Source organism: Podarcis erhardii (genome assembly GCF_964252035.2).
Source record: "Podarcis erhardii genome assembly, chromosome: 9".
Taxonomy (NCBI): Eukaryota; Metazoa; Chordata; class Lepidosauria; order Squamata; family Lacertidae; genus Podarcis; species Podarcis erhardii.
This window is the reverse complement of record NC_138512.1, coordinates 45,473,088-45,496,260: the sequence shown is the minus strand read 5'-3', so window position 1 is coordinate 45,496,260 and position 23,173 is coordinate 45,473,088. Positions and strand designations below refer to the sequence as shown.

At 42.4% G+C, this 23,173-nt stretch overlaps 1 long non-coding RNA gene across 1 annotated transcript in view; it reads left to right on the top strand.

Annotated features, from left to right (window-relative positions):
- The first annotated feature begins 6,143 nt into the window (after window positions 1-6,143).
- Window positions 6,144-23,173, top strand: part of LOC309349835 — a 33,686-nt gene continuing 16,656 nt past the window's right edge. The window contains exons 1-3 of the long non-coding RNA XR_014160204.1: window positions 6,144-6,210; window positions 6,712-6,909; window positions 9,025-9,213. This is a non-coding gene — a long non-coding RNA (uncharacterized lncRNA). The remainder of the gene's footprint in view (window positions 6,211-6,711; window positions 6,910-9,024; window positions 9,214-23,173) is intronic.

The window sequence follows — 23,173 nt, the reverse complement described above, 5'->3', positions numbered from 1 at the left end:
TATCTAAAGGGCTGTCACATACAGGATGGAGCAAGCTGTTTCCCCCTGCTTTGGAGACTAGGACCCGAACCAATGGCTTCAAGTTATAAGAAAGGAGATTCCAACGAAATGTCGGGAAGAACTTTCTGACAGTAAGAGCTGTTCGACAGTGAAATGGACTCCCACGAGAGCTGGTAGACTCTCCTTACTTGATGGTTTTCAAGCAGAGGTTGGATGGCCATAATAATAATATTATTATTTTTTGTACCCCACCCATCTGACTGGGTTGCCCTAACCACTATGGGCAGCTTCCACATATATAAAAACATGATAAAACATTAAACCTTTAAAAGCTTTCCTATACAGGGCTGCCTCCAGATGTCTTCTAAAGGTTATATAGTTACTCATCTCCTTGACATCTGATGGTAGGGTGTTCCACAGGGCAGGTGCCACTACTGAGAAGGCCCTCTGCCTGGTTCCCTGTAGGTTCTATTTTCGCAGTGAGGGAACCACTAGAAGGCCCTTGGTGCTGGATCTTAGTGTCCAGGCTGAACAATGAGGGTGGAGAAACACCTTCAGGTATGTATGCTATAGTTGAAATTGCTGCATTGCAGGGGTTGGGCTAGATAACCCTCAGTATCCCTTCCAACTCTACTGTGTGTTTTGTTGTTTTGTTATGTTGTATGTTGTTATGTTATGTTATGTTATGTTATGTTATGTTATGTTATGTTATGTTATGTTATGTTATGTTATGTTGTTATGTTTTGTTTTGTTTTGTTTTGTTTTGTTTTGTTTTGTTTTGTTTTGTTTTGTTTTGTTTTGTTTTGTTTTGTTTTGTTTTGTTTTGTTTTGTTTTGTTTTTCCATTGCAAACTGATGAAGAAATGTGGATAGCTGAACTTTAGATGGGAAAAACGAGGAACAGAAAGAAACCAAAATTCACCTATCTCTCTAATCAACGGCTTTATGAAACTCCAACTAAACAATTGCTTCAAGATCACCCTTATCAACATTGTTAATTGGCACTCACACTTCCTCTAAAAGGAGCCAGATATGACTTCGCTTTATAGAAAAACACCTCCCACAACAGTGCTCTACTTCATGATAAAGTCCTGGGGGGTAAGATTTACAGGAAGTTGACAAGCTTCATAAAGTGATCAGGCATGTCGGAGGACCCACAGCATGCCAAGTTGTTGCCACAAAACTGAACAGTCTTTGTTGGTTTCCAATAAATGAGCTTAGGTGAAGATTTCTTTAACTTGCCACATAATGCTTGAATAGGGACAAGCACAGCAGGATATAATACCCCACTTTTATTTATTTATTTAGCGCCAAGAAAGGCTCCCAGGGTGGCTTTACACACATTCACTTAAAACAAGGCAGTCCCTACCCTCTCAGGGCTTGCATTCTAAAAACATAATGATATCCTTTATCATTTCCTGCCTTCAGTTAAGGATATCACCTTCACTCAAACAATGTGCAAAGATAATTGCATTTCAAACATTTTAGCTCTGTTTGGTTTTAAATACCGTATTTTTCACTCTATAAAACGCACCCGACCATAAGACACACCTAGTTTTAGAGGGGGAGAACAAGAAAAATAATATTCTCTTCCTCTCTGCGCAGCGCCCCTTCAGCGAAGTGGCAGGAGAAACGGAGCCCCTTCCATTTCTCCTCCCACGTCGCTGAAGGGGCGCTGCGCATAGAGGGAAAGCTGTGCAGTGCCTCTCCAGCAAAGCGAAGCCAGGAGAGCAAGAGGGATCGGTGCGCACTGACCCCTCTTGCTCCCCTGGCTTCAGCGAAAGCAATGCGAAGCCTCTGGAGTGCAGCGGGAGCTCCCGTTGCTTTCGCTGAAGCCATGGAGCCTGCATTCGCTCCATAAGATGCACACACATTTCCCCTTCCTTTTTAGGAGGGGAAAAGTGCATCTTATAGAGTGAAAAATATGGTATTTGATTATATGTGTCAGTAAAGCAAGGATCAACACATTGACTGGGTGGTGAAATGGGAAGATCAGATGCAAAATTAGTTCACATGGCATTAATTATTTGGCACCGCACCGATGCATGAGCAGTCTCAAAGTGAAATAATGACTGACTTTATGATCATTTGTTTGAAATGGTACTCTGACTGCAACTTCTTTGTATGGCGTTGGAGGCTGTTCCTGAAGCTTCCCCTTAATCTGGGAAAATAGTGAGACCTTCGGGTATAGGGCGCTATAGAAATAAAATAAAATAAAATAAAATAGTTAGGTGGCAACATAGCACCTTTAGGTTTGGGCACCAAAACAGTATTTGCCGCCCCAATGGCCACTATCAGGAAAGAGACAGGGAAATGAGACCCTGTTGGTTCCCCTTGACCTCTCAGTAGCTTTTGACACTATTGACCATGGTGTTCTTCTGGAGTAAGGCAAGAAGGTGGGAGTTGGATATACCACATTACACTTTCCACTCCTACCTGCAAGGTCGCTGCCAGAAAGAAATGTTGGGAATTGTTGGAAACTGCTAGGAAATTGTTGATTGGTTCCATGGCTTTGGGGCTGGGGCATCCCACAAGGGTCTATTCTGCCTCCTACACTATTTAACATCCACATGATTGGGAACTGTCACTCAAAGAGCTGAATCATGGTGTCATCAGTACGTTGATGACACCAAGCTCTCTATCTCCATTGAATAGGAATCAAGGAACCTGTGATGTTGTTGGATAGATGTCTGGAGGTAGTGATGGACTGAATAGGGGCCAATAAACTGAGGCTGAATCCTGATAAGATGGAAGTGGTGTGGGTGGGTTGCTTCTGTGTCCAGAAATTAGGTGTACAGCCTGTTCTGGGAGGAGTGGCACTTCCCCTGAAGTAACAGGACTGGGATTACTCCTGCATTCCAACTTGTCACTGGAGTCTCCAGTGGCTTCTGTGGGTAAGTTGGTCAAAAGGGAATCCCCTGAAGCCATACTGAACACAAACAACCCATTCAGTGTTTTGGATCCTGGAATGTATGCAGGTTTCTAGTAAATTCACTTTAGGGAGATGTGAAATTAATTGCAATACCTTTCAATGGTTTAAAAACATCAGGAAAAAAATTAACCTCAGATCTAGCTACTTATATGGTTCACTGGTTTTATTAGAGCCAGCCAGGCTGTCCTGGCATCTGGCTCTTAATCAAGGTCATGCCCCACACATGCATAGAGACCACCTTCTTTCAAAGCTAATAAGACATTGTAAGCAACACATGAAAACACAGCACTGTGCCACTATCTGCTTTATGCAGCCATTTGTCGTCACCAACCCACAATGCACACCTCAGCAAAACCTATTTTGGCAAATGCAACAGTAGTATAACAGCTATAGAAAGTGATGGAAGAGGGGGCATTAGCTTTTCATTTAAAGTTTATGACACAGAAAATTTTAATTGCAGTTAAATGGACTATTAACATTTATCACCATAATTGTTCTGCAACCCATGACCCAAGACAGTCTCATGATATTAAGAGACTTGGACAAAAATTACCTGCTAAATGGGAGAGGAGACAATCATATATTTTATTTTATTTTTATTTTTTATTGAAGTCAGTTCCCCAGCTTTTGTCTATTAGTCATGCCAGCATCTGGTAGGCTGCACCTTTCTGTCCTTAAGTGGTGCTTGTATAAATGAGGTCCAGCAAAAGCAAAAAGTTTTGGGGCAGGAAAGGTGTCATTGTGGTAAAATTTTGAAATCACAGAATAACATGGAGCTGCTACCAGTACATTTCTTCCAGAGTGCATGAAGAAAAGGAGGTCTACTTTGCTAGATGTTTGAGGGTGGGTGGGATCCAATAGGCTCCAGGTCATCTTTGAACCAGATTTTCTCATTAGATCCATACCAGACTTAGCAAAACCTGCTCAGTGCCTTCCAAGTTTTCTTTCTGTCATGTGACAGCATACCAAGCCTCACTAAGTACAATCCCAAGGCATGGATTGACGACAATATGTAACTGAGTTAGACCATTAGCACCTGGCCTCAGCTTTGGCTAACAAGAGAAGGGAGGGGGTTCAGCTTCCTGTATGCATTCTGAGCTTTGCCAGAGTCTGCAGAGCTTTCTGCCAAGAAACAGATAGTTCTGGAATTCAGAACCAAACTGTCATCTAGTCAAGTTTGAAACTAAGTGCTCAAGGGTGCTCTACATTCTGGCACTAGAGTTAACTACAGTATAACAAATTGCAAAACATTGTGATCTCTCTCTCTCTCTCTGAATTCAGTTTCTCTGTTTTAATTTATACTTATAACTGGAAATACCTTCAGTTCATTCAGGTGCTATAGTCCCTTGGAAGTTACTTCTCCTATAGTATGGATCAGGATTTGACAACTGGCAGACCAATCTCTAGATGTCTTGAACAGTAATTCCTTATTTTGTTACCTTCACGTGACACCTTAATTGACACATGCTCATAGTATCTCATCATCTGTTACAGATACTGGTTCTTTTGGCTGAGGTAACCCAGTCAGATAGGTGGAGTACAAATAATAAAATTGTTGTTGTTGTTGTTGTTTTGTATCACTGGCCACAAACCACATGAAGGCAGGCTGGAAGCTGCAGAAACATTATGCCTTGGGCTGTGTTCAGGATGGCCACGTAAACATAACCAAAAATAGAAGACAAATGAAGACACAGATTCGCATAACACTGGAATTAGGCAATATTTATGTAGAGATAGAATTCTAGAACCAATTACTAGAGAACTTATTTAAATCTCACTGAAGGCAAGCAAATTAATTTGCCATTCAAATCAAAATTACCCCAAATAAAATAAATGCCTCAGTTACTTGGGACCACACTTCGAGATCACCCCATGTCTAGATGACCCAGTCATCCCTCTTTAGTTAATTTACTCTCCATTTAATTCCCACCTAGAACCCTGCTCAAAAACCAAGTCTCCTTTAATAAATGACCATTATTCTTCACTGCCCCCCACATGTATTAAATTTAATTAACTTTCTTAAAAATAAAGGCAACCACCTCCCAGCCAGCTTGCAACAGCAGACAAAAAGATATTTCTGAACAGCGCTGGAACTATCAGACTGTCCATTCTGGAAGACAATGCCTATCTAGGCTTAATAGTGTTGACCAATATGGTGACTATACCTTATATACCCTATATCTTATATCTATACCCTATATTTTAGCATATCTAACCCTTAAGCACTTTACATTCCCAATGTTTTATGAATACCAAAAGCATGTACTTCAAATCCTTGCAGCTATCAATACGGAAGAAGCCCTAACACATTCAAACATCACATTACTGTAACTGAAAAAAAGAAAAATTACTACCTGTGTTCAACAAGCACCATCCCCAGAGGATAAATATAACTTTGTAAAGAGGCTAGAATATCCCCTTTATCTGATTATTAGGTAGTACTGTAACTCCCCAAACCTTTCAAGTGATCCTAGATAGTTGTTACAGGTTAGCTGTCAAACATCATGCCATATATTCTTCATTGCTGGCTAGGAAACAGAGACATCTGTTTTCAAGGAAATACTTTTGACATGTTATCTAGAGGTTCACTCAAAATCAGTTAAGAATAGCACTTTCACAATCTATAGCATGCAAGTGATCATTATTCCTCCTCTTTTGTTTGATGTGATGATTAGGAAATTAATTATGAGTCAAGAGCTGCCTCATCAACAGTTAGCACTTGAGCAACTGGGGCCAAAGGCCTGGTGCTACCTGACATTAGTTGCTCAAGTACCTAGATAAGCAAAAAACAAAACACTTTTCTGGTATGAGGTTGCTGGCCTACTCTTTAAACCAGCTTCTCATGTGCCAAATGCTGTCAAAGCCATGTCATGAAATGTGACATTCTCTTCAGGTAGTCTCTTCCTACTTTTTTGTTTTTACCTTTTGCTGGTCAATAGGGGACAGACGTGCTTTGCCAAAGATTCTGAAAATACATGATTGCTTGTTTATTACCTTAGTCCATTGGGCTAAGGCAGGGGTAGGCAACCTAAGGCCCGTGGGCCAGATGCAGCCCAATCACCTTCTCAATCTGGCCCGCGGATGGTCCAGGAATCAACATGTTTTTACATGAGTAGAATGTGTCCTTTTATTTAAAATGCATCTCTGGGTTATTTGTGGGGCATAGGAATTCATTCTTTTTTCTTTCTTTTTTTCAAAATATAGTCTGGCCCCCCCACATGGTCTGAGGGACGGTGGACCGGCCCACAGCTGAAAAAGGTTGCTGACCCCTGGATGAAGGTATTTAGGGATATCTTGTGGAGTGGGTTCTAAGGACAAGCAGGACTTGACACTGTTTCTCTACACCTTCAGCCTGATATTTTGTTCATCTTGTTTTCCACTTCAACTACAATGTCATAAACCAGAATATCAAAGTTATCAGCACACATTAAGAACAAACTGATGATAAAAAATTACTAGATCTATACAATTCTTTTGTCAGAAAAAAAATTAAGACAATTCAGGGCCTCCTTGGAAGAGAAGGCTGTTATGTCAGTAATGCCCCCTGCCTTGAAATCAATACCTACTTCTTCCAGTCAGCCATGTTCTTCTATTAAAATCAACTTTAAAATTCAAAGTATAGAAAGTTCCTAAAGGAAAATTCCCCCATGAAATATTGATATAAACAACGAAAACAAAACTCTTTAACATTTTCATTATTAATATCCCTGCCATTTTTCTTTTTACAAATGGTGGATAATTGCCATGTATTTCATGTCTCTTTTATCAATCACTTCTCAGCAATGACTTTCAAACAGTAAATGCAATAGGTCTGAAAACCAAGAGAAGAACAAGCCAGGAACCAAAAAGACATAGATCAGCAACTGGCAATCTTCCTGGCAGATATATTGAGAGCACAGTCTTTTGTCCTTCCACGTTCCGTGAAAATTAAAGGAGTTGAAACAGATTCACAAATTCACAACTTTGGACAACAGAAGAGTAAGTATTACAATTTACACAACTTTTTTGGTCTATCATGCCCTGGATCTGCACACCAGAGGCACAGATATTTCATGGGTCAATTCATCCAGTCAGCAGGCAGCTGCGTCCGTAGTCTATACCCCTCAGTAGCAAGTCCTCAGCCACTACAACCATCTTTCTCCTCCTCCTCCTGTAAGGGATGAATTGAGTCACCTGTAGTCTTTACGGGTCTTCCTTCCCATCTACTGTAGCCTGCTGATGCCCTCTTGTGTGGAAATATATGGAAAGTAACTTCTTAGTCCTAGTGTTTGAGAGTGCCTTCTGGCTCTCCTGCTCCTTTCATTCACACAAACCCTCATGTAATAGTTCTCATCTTCCCCCTGCTTTTGCCCTTGCTGTAGTTCCCCTTGTGTCCAAAAAGTCCTCAACTTCTTTAACAAGGCTAAGTGTGCTGGCAAGGTCCGTATAGTTAAAGCCATGGTTTTCCCAATAGTGATGTATGGAAGTGAGAGCTGGACCATAAAGAAGGCTGATCGCCAAAGAATTGATGCTTTTGAATTATTGTGCTGGAGGAGACTCTTGAGAGTCCCATGGACTGCAAGAAGATCAAACACATCCATTCTTAAGGAAATCAGCCCTGAGTGGTCACTGGAAGGACAGATCATGAAGCTGAGGCTCCAATACTTTGGCCACCTCATGAGAAGAGAAGACTCCCTGGAAAAGACCCTGGTGTTGGGAAAGATTGAGGGCACAAGGAGAAGGGGACGACAGAGGACAAGATGGTTGGACAGTGTTCTCGAAGCCACAAACATGAGTCTGACCAAACTGCGGGAGGCTGTGGAAGACAGGAGTGCCTGGCGTGCTCTGGTCCATGGGGTCACGAAGAGTCGGACACGACTAAACGACTAAACAACAACAACAACAAGTGTGCTGGCGCCTCTTACCATTTATTTCAGCAGAGCAGCCAGGTGCCCTCAAGGCAGGACTTTGAGTCAGAGGACCAGCACAATGATCAGGGGTGGTTTACCACATTTTTGAAAAAAACAAATCCAAAGTGGGGGTGGGGGGTGGGTCAGCCCATCTGAATAACTGAAGTAAGATACTCCTCCTTTCTGGTTGCAAATTAAGACTATTAACTCCAGAGCTGCAATACTTCTTATACTTGCTGCATCTATGATGGTTTCAGAAAATAAGCAAAGTACATGCACTGCTAGTCACCACCAAATAAGCCATTGCCTTCCATCTCCTTAGTTCTTGCTGCTGTGCCAAACCAAGGGTTGCTAAGTTTGCATTTTTGAGCGAGTGCCATGAGTGCCATTTGGTCATTTCTCCCCTGTCCCCAGAGACAGAAAGGGGGAAAGTGCATGCACACCTCTTTCAAATGCTCACTCTGCCCTTGAAGCTCCCTGTGTGACCTTGGAGCAGTCACTCTTTCTCTCAGCTGAACCTACCTCACAGGGTTGCTGGGAGGATAAATGTGGAGAGAGAACTGTGGGTAGAACTTTGAGCTGTTTAGATGAAAGGCAACCTATAAATATAATAATGAAATCAATAAATATTCAGTGTCAAGAGTGAAAATTCAATGTGTGCAATTAGTTAGTGATGATCTACTGATGCATCAATTCCTGAGTGGAAGAATTTTCTGCGTAGGATTTGCAATGTAAAAAGGCTCAGAGGTTCTTCCAGATGTCAAGATATTTTAGCCAATGATTCTGGAAAACCAGAACTGAACCAACTTTTTTGAAAGGTATTAATCTGCTGAGAACAAAAATCCCTTAATCTCAAACATACAGGGCCTATTGCATAAAACACACCCAACTTTAATGAGAGTATTATTAATGGGCTCTAGCTAGCTTAGATGGAAAGGGCATCACAGGCTCATACTTGATGTGGATTCTGAGATCTTGCCCAGACAGCACCAGGTATTACAAAATCAAGGCCAAGTACAACCACAAAATCATTCTAGCACCTTATATTAAAGCATCTTTAAGATTAAAGTATTCTTGAAAAAGACATAAACATAATGCAGATAATTTCCCTACCTTACAATTCTTTCTTTTTTTTTTAAGAGAGAGAGAGGATAATAAACTAATTCTGGACTTTATTTTGGTTTGGGATTTTTCTCCCTTGTAGTTACAGGGAAACTGGAGAATTAAAATTCCTTAAATTTGAAGGAGTTAAAACAAAATGAGCATATTTTGTGGAATATAAAAAGAAAACGACAATCCTGGTGCTGATGACAACTCCTACATTTAGATCCCAACTTTCCCATAAGAAGTTGTCAACTTCCCCCTGCCAGCATCATCACAAAAACCCTGTGAGGTAAGTGAGGTTGAGAGATAGTCATTGGCCCAAGGTCACCCAATGAAGGTCATGGCTGAATGGGGATTTGAACCCGGATCTCCACATCCCTAGTGCAACACCACACCATGCTGGCATTTCAAATCATATATACACTACTAAACATAACTGCAGAAAGAGTCCACAGGGATAGCAATCCAAGGCAGTCATCGTAAAAATGAAACGCTCCAGTCCCAACTGCATTGTTTTCATTATCACAGCTGCACAAACTATCCAGTGTTTTAATCCTTTTCCAGTCCTGTTGTTCACTCCTTGGTCAGCACAGCAAGCCAACCCATTCCTACCTACATTTGGGGGTGTTTAAGGGTGTCTCAAGCTGGGCTGCATGCATCCTCGCATTTTCCTTCTGAAGGGTCACCGCACTATCCCCTTCTGAGAGCTGGAGTGAAGAACTTTGCCTTAGATAAACATTTAGCTACATAAAAGGGTAGGAGCAAAACAGTACAGTAATAGGACTTGCTATTGACCCAGATTGAACAAATAATCTTGCCACGTTATCAGAATACATGCGGGGGGGGGGGGAGTCGCTTCTCTCTTTAACATCTCTAAGCAGATTCTAGTCAGCATTTTTTATTTAACTGAGAAGAAATGATCTCTGTAGTCCACCGCGTGACCACCACTGGGGCCCTCTGGAGTGACTGTGGCAAAGTGACTGTATACAATCTATGTAGAGGCCGAGGGTCCCAAGGCCCTGCCACCACTCCCCGAGCAGACCTCACCCCTCTGAGTTATTTCAGTGGAGGGAAGGCCATGCTGCTGTATTTGAATCTGCAATGAAATCAAAACATGTTTAATTACCACAATTGCACTTTCCAGGCCCATGGATCTATAAAAACTATAATTCTGGTCCTACTGGAACTATAGATTTATAAAATCTATTGATATACTATAGATTTTTATAGATCTTGGGTAGCGCATTGTGGATAATTAAACATGCCAGGCAGCCGCTGTAAATGAGAGCCAAGCTAGGCTCGCATTCACATCCAGTGCTGAAACAGCTCCAGAGACCCACCTGGAAGTGTGGTGAGTAGTGGCCCAGGAGGAGGGAGAAGAGTGAGGTGGCCACCATCAGTGGCGGAGCTTCATGCTCCGGCACTGGAGGGCAGAGAGCAGGCGAGGGTGGGGCTGGCGCATGTCCCGGGGGCATGGCACGCTGTCTGCAGGGGTGTGGCGCTCATCTTGGGGGCGTAAGACACCGCCTGTGGAGATGTGGCGCCCAGTGTGGGCAGGGAGGCAGCTGCGATGGCATCCCAACAGGATCTCACTGCTGGGGGCGGTGCGCTCCCCCCGCACCCCTCTTCCTCAGCCAGTGGCCACCATCATGCATGGCAAGGAACAGGGCAGATCTCTTGCTCTGGTTGGGGGTGGAGGTTGGTGTAGGTATTGCTGCCCCTGCACGTGGCAGTGGGTAGGAGCTCTGGGGCACATTGACAGCATTGTTGTGAGCCCCCGAAGTCTGGCACTAGCCCTGCATGAAAGCCTCCCTTGTGCATTCTTTCCTGTCCTTCCTTCAGTTGGAAGAATCAACTGAGACAGCTGTTATGTGTGAATATGCATTTGGATTGGATGCATTATGTTTTACATAATCCTTATGTAGAACATATGCCTATCCCTGGTCTTCCACCTGTCTGGGCCGGTGCCTTAAATGGGCCGTAAAACCCAAAGCAAATTCCTTTTTCATTCCTCCCATTCTGGTATACACTTGGGGGGTAGTAATTTGTGTTTTAAGAAGCAAAGAAAACCGCTGTGCAACTCAGCATATCTAAGGCGGAGATGTAACAGGATGGGATAGAAAATCCAGCCAAATGGCAGAGACTTCAGCTTTCGAAAGAGGCAGCTGTGGATGAAAAGGTCAACTAGTTTCGTTGTTGAAGTCAACACAAATCTCCTGAACGCTGTTAACCTTAATGCATGTGAACCCAGCATCCCAGATTTAGAGTAATTGCTTTTATACTGATGCAGCATAATGGTGTCCAAATGACACCAAATCCAGCATTCCTTGCCACTAGAGCTATCACTATAAGCAAACATGGCATTTCAAAAATGCGCTTCTTTTCTAGAGCCTTAATAGACTTTGAGGTGCATTCCTACTGACTACAGCAACTTTTCACATAGAGCAGCTGTTTCAAACCAGTGGCCAACTTTAACTAGGACAATTCAGAAATCACTGAAACAACTTTGGAAGAAAGGAGGGGGGCGGGCTTATTTAATTGCAGTTTGTCCTAGATAAAACACCTGTGCATTACTAAAGAGCAATTGCACCAAACCTCTGTCCTCTGTGTATTTGGTGCTTGGTGCAGCTTACGATGGACCTACCTTTCTGAAACAAACCAGGACTGGAGTAGTGGCCCCTCTGTGGATGGAAGACTAGAATGGAAACACATTTCCACTTGGGCTATGCCTGGAAAGCTGGGGCCGAGCAGTTTTCCCCTTACCCCGCTCCTTTCCAGTGGAAAACCCACTCTTTAGCCATCAATCGGAACAAATGGCAATCCAGAGGAAACCTGAATTGCCATTTGTTTCCATTGGGCGCTATAGAGTGGTTTTCCCTGGGGGGCGGGGAGCAGCAGAACAAGAGGAATTGTGGGTAAGACCTTAGTGTAAACTGCCTTGAATTTTATCATGGAAGAAAGACAGGATGCACTATATACTAACAGTGTACTCATTTTCCAAGTCTTGATCCTTATGTAGCAAAAGTGACACCATCCACACTGTTGTTAGCGAGCTGAGGGAGGACATCCCAAGATTTGAAGTAGTACAGAAAAACTTTGGGGGCTACCTAATAGAAAGGGGCTCATAAATGGGTCAGTGAGGACTAAGCATACTCACTAGCTGAACCTAGGATAACTCAGCTGGTAGAGCATGAGAATCTTAATCTCAGGGTTGTGGGTTCAAGCCCCATGTTGGGCAAAAGATTCCTGCATTGTGGGGGGCTGGACTAGATAATCCTTGTGGTCCCTTCCGACTCTGCAATTCTATGACTAGGCACAGAAAACGAATTGACTGTTAGGGGTAGAAATGGAGAAGGGGTATGTAATAGTATCCTGTTGAAAGGCTGGCTGGCTGGTGCTAAATAGCAGTACACACGGCAACGTTTTGTTATAAATATGGATAAATGTGCATGGCACAATTTGTTCTGGGGCTCAACTCCAGGTTGTCTTCAATTCCAGGAAACAATACTATATATAAAGGTGCTTTCAGGGCAGATGCAGAATGTATCTTCCCCTTCTTTATTAGTAAAAGCATTGCATGAGCCGCACATTAGGGTAAGGTTCTCCGGCAAACCAGGGGAACATCTATTTTCTTCTGGCACGTCACTGGCATTTGGGTATACACAGCAGTCATCTGTTTTGATGACAGCGTGTTTTTCATGTCGCTTTCTCTGTCAACAGAACTTGCTAATCTGTAGTCTTTGTTTACTTACTTGTTTTATCTCCCACCATTTTTCAATGCAGGGGCTCAGGGCAGCATGCGTAAGGCCCTCCATGAGGTCTCGCATCGGGTCACTGACGAAACACAGGCTTGTTTAGCTTTGGCAAGGATGCTGTGGCATGTATCTTCCACAAGTCCTGAAAATGCTGCAATCTCCTCTTTACCTAGCATCTAGGACAAGTTGCAGAAATAAAAGCTGTAAAAATAATCAAACCAATCAAGCCCATACAACTAAGACACATTTGCAATAGATCCCTACCCCAATCTCAGCATAACCACTTAATTATTTGATCAGATATTTAAAAGGAATGGATTTCAAATTAACTGGATTGCTTTTTAAGCATCATGAAAGGAAAATATAAAAGCAGCTGAATCGCATTTCTACTTTCTGTTGCTGTTGTTTTTCTTCATGTTGAGACACAGAGGAGTAAGAGCGTGGAGAAACTTCCTGGATTGTAAATAGGTCCCCTAGGAATGTGGGGGGCAGATAAAGGTAAAGGGACCCCTGACCATTAGGTTCAGTCGTAGATGATTATGGAGTTGCTGCGCTCATCTCACTTTACTGGCCGAGGGAGCCGGCGTTTGTCTGCAGACAGCTTCCAGGTCATGTGGCCAGCATGACTAAGCCGCTTCTGGCAAACCAGAGCAGCGCATGGAAATGCCGTTTACCTTCCTGCTGGAGCAGTACTTATTTATCTACTTGCACTTTGATGTGCTTTCGAACTGCTAGGTTTGCAGGAGCAGGGACTGAGCAACGGGAACTCACCCCGTCACGGGGATTAGAACCGCCGACCTTCTGATCGGCAAGCCCTAGGCCCTGTGGTTTAAAAATATGAGAAAGCTCACCAGGTCTTGTGCAATAGAATAGATCCCAGGGCATAAAGTCTGTATATAGAATCTGATGAGAGAGTACTGGAATTCTGAAATAGTGCGGATTTTAAAGGGGTGGATAATCAGTCATAGCAGCTCAAATAAAATACTAAAAGTAGCTTTAACAAATTGAGCCTTAAAGTAAAGGGGGGGAGACAAATGTATTAAAATATTTCACACAAGGCCCCTCCAACACATTCTTTTTATTGTGCATTCATGATTATTTTTGCTCATTATGCTATTGGGGCAGTCACCTGCAATCCCAGTTTCAGTACCTTTCGCACCTGCAAGTGTTGGCATGGTCACACTGCTTCATTTCCAGTCAGTGCATATCCCACAACTTCCTGCTGAAATCCTGTAACTTTTGATATCATACATGTTCTGGATTATTTTTGTCCATTGCTGTTGCGCTATAGCCCCATATAAAACATTACACATTTGAAGCAGCATCATGCCATTTTAAATAATCACTGCTGACTTCAAAGAATCCTGGGAAGTGTTGTTTGTTAAGGGGGCTAAGAGTAGATAGGATACCCCTATTCAACTCACAGAGATACAATTCCCAGTGTTCCCTGACTATTAAATCACTCTTTAAATAAGTCTCTAGCCCTCCTAGAAAGTTAGCAAGCAAAATGTGCAGATACCATTCTAATCAATTTCTGTGAAATAAATCAGGCCACCTGCTCCCACCTTTTAGTGTTTTTATCCAATGAATGAAGTCAGAGCTGTGGGTTGATTTGTTTGGACACAAAGAAATAGGAATATCTGGGGTGCTAAAGATCTGCTCTTTCCCCCTTCCCATTGGTGCACCTTTCCTCTTTCTGTCTTATTTTCTAGTCCTTGGATTCTCCATAGTTTGCTCTTCTTTTCCCCCTAACAACAAAAATTCTTGCAGTGGATTTGCCTGAGATTTTCTGCAAATACTACTGCACAATAATCATGAGTGGGTGTTAAAGAATCTCCCCTTTCCCCAAAACACATATCGGAAAACTTTACAAAGAGACTTAAGCATGTCTTCTGCTGAACACCGGGCACTCATTAAGAATTCACTATACAGTTAATTTACAGTACAGTTGTATGCATGTCTACTCAGAATTAAGTCTATATGTGTTTACTGAAGCAACCTAGGCTTTGGTTTATGGTTGGCATTGGGGGGAAACAGGGTTATTGTGCCTTTCATTGCTGCATGGCAGGCAGAAAAGGTTAAACCTTTTCTAGAATAGAAATACAATGATGGTTAACAAAGTTACGGGGAAAGCTTCATTATGACTGTGATGTCTAATTTTGTGTCGTGCCATGCCCCTCATGGCGGCCATGTTGTGTTATGCTATACCAGCCATTTTGTTACTGGCGGTAGTAGCACTCTCTCAAAATTCAAAATGCTCCACTAGTCCAAAAGGGTTGGCAACTCCTGGTCTAAACTATTAGAAATTACCTTGGTAACAACATTCTGGATAGAGCTAAAAGGGTTGAAGTGTGGCCAGGGAAGTCAAGGAGTAGACACCAATGCAAAAGGCCCAAATTGTGCTAGAGTTTGATGCAAGTATAGCATCAAGGATCCAGAAATGTTAAGACTATGCTTCACCTCTTCACTGTTGAAATGGTCAAGGTTTCCTGTGCACTTTTAAGTGTGCTTAAAATTCAGATTTATTTCGTAATACATTTTAACCAGCAGTTCATTAGAATAAAAGGAGATGATCCATTTTTTTGTTCTTCTTCCTTTCATTTCTACGCCGCTTTATATTTTTTAAGAAAAAAAATCTCAAGGCAATTTTCAGCCTATATTAAAGCATCAATAAAACATTTGAGAATAAAACATTACTCAAGAAAGTCAAATATAAAGTATACATTCAAAGCAACATAATAAACACGAAACTAAAATATTATCACAAAGATTTCAAAACAAAACCTTGCAAAGAAGGTCAACTACAGAATGCACATTTACCGCAGCAAAGTTAGCAACAACAAAAATTATCTCAAACGTTTCAAAAGAAAACATTACCAAAGGAAATCAAATATAAAATGCACATTTAAAACAGCATAATTAGCAAGAGAATAAAATACTATCACAACTAACCACATACCTGAAATTCCCATCAGCAGCAGAACCTCCTCTAGAAATACAGCAGTCCTGGATTTTTAAAGCAACAATGTGGAATGTACCCAAATATTTCCAGGTGTGGTAGAAGGAGTTTGAACACAGCACCCCAGCATCCCAAAGAAAATTGTTTTCTATGCAGAGATATGCATTCTTCAAATCCTTTCTACTACTCTTAGAACATATGCATGTGTTTGGCCCAAGCAATTTCCAGGTACTGCACTCCTGTGATAAAATTTGAACCATTTATTAACATAAACATTATGCTCTGAAATAATCTGTGGCAAAAAACTCATAACTTATGCACTCATTTAGCATGCAAGCATCTATCTTAAGATGCCAGCAGCTTTGTTTTTATGTCTTGCTCATCAAAACAAAAAACCAAAAAAAAGTGTAATGATAATTCTACAAAAACTAGAATACGCTGCCAGGTGGTGCCGAAGTAATATATCTCCATACTGCTAAATTCACCCATTTTACCACAACTGAAAAGTAAGACAGACACAACCTTTATGCCACGCATAACATATTAAATAATACCTTTTTGTGCCTTATGAGCATTAGAAAATAGGAATGTCTGCTGTGGTGCTAGCAAAAGGGCCAGCAGGTGGTGCTGTGCAGTGAGGTCAGTAGTTGCAAGCAGGAAAAGTTATGTTTTACCTTTCCCAAAGTTGTGTCTTGCCTGTTTGTTAATTCTCGATTTCTAATAGTACATTGGCCAATGCATCACAATTGTAGCCAGACTATTGAATTTCTGAGAACTTTGCTTAAAATTGCATTGTATGCAGGCTGGTTCAACCACAGAGGTAAACTAGGCAGCTAGTGAGGGCAAAATGCCAGAGGCCCCTGCCTCAGCCCTCAGTTACCCAAATGCCTTAACTTCCGGCTGCCATTTTGGAGAAGGTAGTTTTAGCAGCTCATTGCGTGGATGAGTTCCACCACATTCATAGTAACTTTACCATTCCCATCCAAGTAATCCAAGGGTCAGGCTTTAATTTTTCATTTTTGCATTGGAGATAACTTTGTAGTGTAAGTTGTGCCCAGAATCAGGATAATTAAGGAACGGTAAATGTGTGGGTTTATCGCCTTTTTCAGGTGAAACGGGAGTTGTAATCTACAACTGGTATCCAAAGGAATGCTCACTTGGGACTAATATATTCCCACTATATTAGTTTTAATGAGAAATAAGATTAAATAAAGTAAAAATGGATGGTTAATTGGTGAAAGAAGAGAATGTAAAATTACAGTATATTAAGATAAATTATTAGGATAAAAACAAGGATGAAGGATTTGCTGAAATATTTAACTGAACTAGAATACATAGAGGGGAGGTGTGAGGAGGTCAAGGAAATAAGCTAAAGAAAGAAAGTTATGTAAAGTTTGATTTGTTCTTTTTTTGATTGTATGTATTTCCCCCCCTTTTTTAATCTGTTTTTCTTTTTTATTTTTTCTTTGATGTGACTTGTTTTTATGTATTGTTTTGTTTTGTTTTTTGTTTCTCTTTGTAACCTTTAAAATCTGAATAAATATCATTTTTTTAAAAAAAGGAATGCTCACTTGGGAATGCTCAGTAGGATTTTTGGCCTTTTTATTTAAATAGGCTCTGTGCCTTTATCACACATTACTTTACAAAGTTTCCTGAGTTTCATAAGTGGCTTGCCACGTGTCCTGAAGAAATGCTGACTGAGAAACACAAGCCAAAAGTCTGCTAGGAAACATGGAATTAATTGTCCTGTTCTTTGCATTCTGGCCTCTGTTAGGGATCACGTCCTAAAATTCAGAAGTCCAGATTATTTCATGTTTCGCAAAGCAGAGTGATAGTTACATTCCTGACATTAAAAATTAAAATAAGAAATTAAATAATATTCTAGTCAATACTTGATTATTTAACACTTACTTCCAAACTATCAGCAAGACAGGTTTCCAATTAGTGTGCATATCTAATACTGGTATTTAAAGTTAGAGTATGGAAAGGTTATTTCTAATATTGTATGCTATGAGATAACCTTTCCAATTCAAGAAGGTGGGTTTTTTATCTTCTTTTTTAATGTTCCATTGAGAGTCAGCCAATTTTTTTTAAAAAAAATCAAATCTGGAGAAGTCAGCAAGTCTGCATAGAAAGCATGTGGAAAGACTGGAGTAACAAAGTTTTAACAGGTCTGTCTCTGAGCCTGAACAATTTGTTCTCTCCAGGATATTTCTCTGTGGAAGTCCAGCTCATATTACGAGTGACAGAACACCCACAGAGCAAGTAATAAGCGTGCCTAAAATCAATCAAAAGCAATTATTTTACTGCAACTATATTTTCTATTGTATTTTCAAAAGATTACAGCATTTTATTAGATATGTTGTTGCTATAAAGTTGTTTTACACAGCACACTGGTTGCACGTACAAAACTGGCACTTTTGTTATTATTTTCTCCTTGATTCTCATTGCTTTGATATTTGAGTGTTACGCTTACTGTGAGTTAGCAGCAAGCTTGCGAGTAGAAGCTAGTTGACCCATTCCAAAAATCTGCATCGTGCCAGCTACTTTGAAACATTATTTTTGCTGCATTGTATACCTTCAAATTCTTGTTTAACTTCAAGGTGGAGAAAAGGGAGAGCTGCCAATAGCTACGACCCAATAGCGCCTTTCACATGATAATTGTGCAGGTCATGACCAGGAAGTGGGGCAACATGGCTTGCTCCATCCCCACCAGCTGCACTCCCCCCCCCATATATATCAATACAGAGATCTACGAACAAGGAAGCAGCAATGATGGTCTGGAAGACCCAGACTGGACCCCTGGTGGCAAGAGGAAACAAGCTGCAAGGCCACTCTACTTTTTAAAGGCTCGCTCCCGTCTCCCTGGAGGAAGTGTCTGTAGAATCTTTCTGACAAATGAGAGCCAAAGTCTGTCGGTCTGCAATGTCATGTATCCCAGGTACCCTTTTTGCATTTGACTAGAACTATTGGGAGATATAGATTCAGGTAGGTTGGTCTGATGTAGTCAAAATAAAAAATTAAAAAATAGTCCAGTGGCACCTTAGAGACCAACTAAGTTTGTTCTGGGTACAGTAATACCTCTGCGAATGTCTGCCTTGTCTAGCGTCCATTCCGGCGAATGTCCATGGCAAACCCGGAAGTACCGGAATGGGTTACTTCTGGGTTTGCCACTCACGCATACACAGAAGCACTAAATCGTACTTTGCGCATGTGCAGAAGCGCAAACTGTTCTGCGCACATGTGCAGAAGTAGCACTTTGCCCTGCATCCTTTTTGGCTAGTGGCCAGGCCTCTAGAACGGATCCCGGCTGCAAAACGAGGTATGACTGTATAAGCTTTCGTGTGCATGCACACTTCTTCAGATACACTGAAACAGAAGTCACCAGACCCTTATATATAGTGGGAGGGTGGGGTGGGGTTTTCCCCAGAAGGGTAGTAGGAGATGGGTGATTGACTCAATGGGTATGGTAAACCTGTTGACAACTGTTAACGACCGCAATTAGTCCTACCGGAAAAAGCAAGGGATAGTATGCAGATGACCAAAAATAGCTTTAGCATGTGTAATGAGACAGACTCCTCCGAGCTGGAAAGCCCACCACATGTCCTCTCGACCCGTGCCCGTCCTGGCTGATTAGAGCGTGTCCAGACGAGGTGCGGGCCCCCCTGGGGGATATCATCAATCTGTCCCTTGGCACCGGGACATTCCCAGGGGAACTGAAGGAGGCAGTGGTGCGCCCGCTCTTAAAGAAAACATCATTAGATCCCTTAGATCTATCCAATTACCGCCCAGTTTCGAATCTTCCATTCCTGGGTAAGGTGATTGAGAGAGCGGTTGCTGAACAGCTTGGTAGGTTTCTGGATGAAACATCGGCTCTGGATCCATTCCAGTCCGGCTTCCGCGCTGGTCATGGGACTGAGACGGCTCTGGTCGCCCTAACAGATGATCTCCGCAGGCAGCTGGATCGAGGCGGGTCGGGGCTGCTGATTCTTCTAGACCTGTCAGCAGCCTTCGACATGGTCGATCACGAACTCCTGGACCACCGCCTTGCCGACGTGGGGATCCAGGGCACAGTCCTTCAATGGCTGCGCTCGTTTCTCTCCGGTCGGGGACAGAGGGTGACGCTTGGGGGGGAATTGTCATCCCGCCACTCCTTGGTGTGTGGTGTGCCCCAGGGTGCAATACTCTCCCCAATGCTTTTTAACATCTTTATGCGCCCCCTCGCCCAGCTTGTCCGGAGTTTTGGGCTGGGCTGCCATCAGTATGCTGATGACACCCAACTCTATCTGTTGATGGACGGCCACCCGGACTCTGCCCCAGACACACTGATCAGATGCTTGGAGGCTGTGGCTGGATGGTTACGTGGGAGCCGGCTGAAGTTAAATCCTTCGAAGACAGAGGTCCTCTGGCTGGGACGGGACGACAGGGGGCTGAGGGGGCAACTCCCATCTTTTGCGGGGGTGCAATTAGTGCCAGCACCGTCCGTTAAGAGTTTGGGTGTAATCTTCGATACCTCCCTCTCCATGGAGGCGCAGATTGCAGCTATAACAAAGGCGGCATTCTTTCATCTCCGCCAAGCTAAGCAGTTGGCTCCTTACCTCTCACGCCCTGACCTAGCCACTGTGATCCACGCGACGGTCACCTCCAGACTGGATTATTGTAACTCGCTCTACGTGGGGCTGCCCTTGAGACTGACCCAGAAACTCCAGCGGGTGCAAAATGCTGCAGCGAGACTCCTTACGGGGTCTTCGCTTAGAGATCACATTCATCCGGTGCTATACCAGCTGCACTGGCTCCCGGTGGAGTACAGGATCAGGTTTAAGGTGCTGGTTTTAACCTTCAAAGCCCTATACGGCCTAGGGCCCTCGTACCTACGGGACCGCCTCTCCTGGTATGCCCCACAGAGGAACTTACGATCTTCAAATAAAAACATCTTGAAGGTCCCAAGCCACAGAGAGGTTAGGCTGGCCTCAACTAGAGCCAGGGCTTTTTCGGCTGCGGCTCCAACCTGGTGGAACGCTCTCTCACAAGAGACAAGGGCCCTGCAGGACTTGACATCTTTCTGCAGGGCCTGCAAGACAGAGCTGTTCCACCTGGCCTTTGGTCAGGGCGCAGCCTGACTCCCTCCTCTGGCAATCTTTACAAAACTTTAGTTTATGGTTGCCATCAATTTTGATTTTAATTCATTTTAATCCATTTTTATAATGTTTTATAATGTTGTACTGTTTTAGTGTTGTTAGCCGCCCTGAGCCCGGCTTCGGCTGGGGAGGGCGGGATATAAATAAAATTTATTATTATTATTATTATTATAATCCAATATCTCTATTCAGACCAGGTCTCTCCATAGTTTTCAGTTTAGTAATAAGTTGTAATTCAGCAAGTGTATATGAAGACGTGCGCATGCACATGAAAGCTTATACCCAGAACAAACTTAGTTGGTCTCTAAGGTGCCACTGGACTATTTTTTATTTTTTTTTATTGGGAGATATCCGAGAGCCTGGCTTGGAGGAATGGTGGGACCAGACCCAGGTCCTTCCTCACATGTCCTATCTTCCCTTTACCCTGGCTTTTGACACTTGACGTACAGGTGACTTGTGCTTATTTTACTTATGCGAGCACAGCTTTGCGTGGGTGGGGAAAATAAATAAATAAATGGAGAGTGGAGAAAGCCCACTCTACAGTTATTTATTCCCCCACATACACACCTGTACAAACAGCTGTGACCCCAGAGTCCTTGCACCACCTTCCCCAAACCAGACAAGCAGCCCTCCACCTTGGAGGAGGGCCGGGTTCTAGTGGTTCCTGCCTTTACACATTTTTGTGTTTACACGTGGACCCCTGGAACCTAACCCTCATGTAAGATGCAAATTACCTGCATTTATTGTTAGGGCCCACCTATATTTTGCTCAGTTTATTTTGCTCTGTTCCATTTGGAAGAGTTTTAGGCATCATTATTTTTATAACAGATACTGTATGTAAGTGTTGTAATCCATCCTGGGACCTTATGGTGAACCTTGGTTAAGAAATCTTATAAGTTTAATATCTCTGGGTACTGTCTCCTACCCTTTAGATGCCCTTCATGTTAAGCAAGACGTAATTCAGTTACTGAGCATACTCTACATCACTTGTCCTCTACCATAACTTTAGCTAACAACTTAAAAAAAAAAGATAGCTCAAAAAGAAAATATCTTGGGGATTTCAGAGTCAATCTCTCTTTTGCCCATTCTGTTAAGTATTTTCATTTTCTGGCCGACTTTACCTGCTGTGAAAAAGACAGGCTTCCTGTGTTTTCTAACCATGCATATAAAGCTCTAAGGATTTTAGACACTTTTTAATATTTTTTTATCAAGTATACCTGCACTGTTCCATTTTTTTATGTAACGCTTCAAGAAAAAAAGCATTTACAAGCTAGATTTGAAACTCAAATCCCTTTTCACCTCATTGACTTAAATTTAGGATGAACGAAAAAGATATTTTCTTCTTACAGCTGCCAAAAGGGGGTCAAAAGGTAAAGCAAGCAGAAACCCCCACCCCACAATATCATTTCTATGGGATCAGTGATAAAGGCTTTTCCAAGGACAGGAGAAGCTCTAGTTAATGCCTCCATAGAGCTTTTAAGAGATTATTCTGGCATATTGGAGTATGATCCCATCGAGTTAAGAAAAGCTGGGAAACAAATATTAAAATTCAGAATGTGGAAGTTACCTTTAGACAGATTCCTCAGTTATATAGCCATTTGCAATATAAGCAGAGCTACAGGTGCACCAATATTTTTTGCCAAATAGGGAACTCATCTACCTCACTGGATTTCAGCTGGCTGCTAGAGAACTGCAATTTGGTGATATCTCCACCTAAAGTTGAATTACACGCCCCACAGTGGAAACACTCCACTCAAGGAGGGCACATGAAGAGGATGCAACAGCCATGCACTGTGGCCGGGGTCCTTCTCATGCCACTCTCAGAATCCAGCCTCATGAAGCTGTGCTAGGCTGGCTTGGGGAGAGTGACATGAGGAGCATGCCCCGGCTGCGCACCCCCTGTGCTACGCCACTGCCTATGCATGTTTACTCAGCATAAGTCTGTGTTCAGTGTGCTTACTCCCAGGAAAGTGAGCATAGGATTGGAACTGCTATACTGCTTTGGGATAAAGAGATAGGGTTTGTTTGTGTAATATTTACCATCTGGCTTTGCATGTCCTGCTTACAAAGTGTTTACTGCTCTGTCAATTTTGCACATTTAAGGTCGATTTTAATATCTTTCTTTTCTTTACTCTCCTGCCTCCCCCCTCTGCAAATCTTTTAAACTTGCTACACAGATCTCTGCATGTAGCCTTTGGCTTTATTCATACTGTGAGAACTTTTGTTCCTGATAATTAGTCACTCATTGTGCTCACTGCCAGCTGTTCTTCTGCCTGTTGTGTCTGTTTTCCTAAACTTCAAAGAGACCTTTGAAATTTTTCAATAAAAAATGCATGTTTTTAAAGCAAAGAAGAACCTTCCTCAGCTTTAACGCACACTTTGGGTCATGAGATGTAG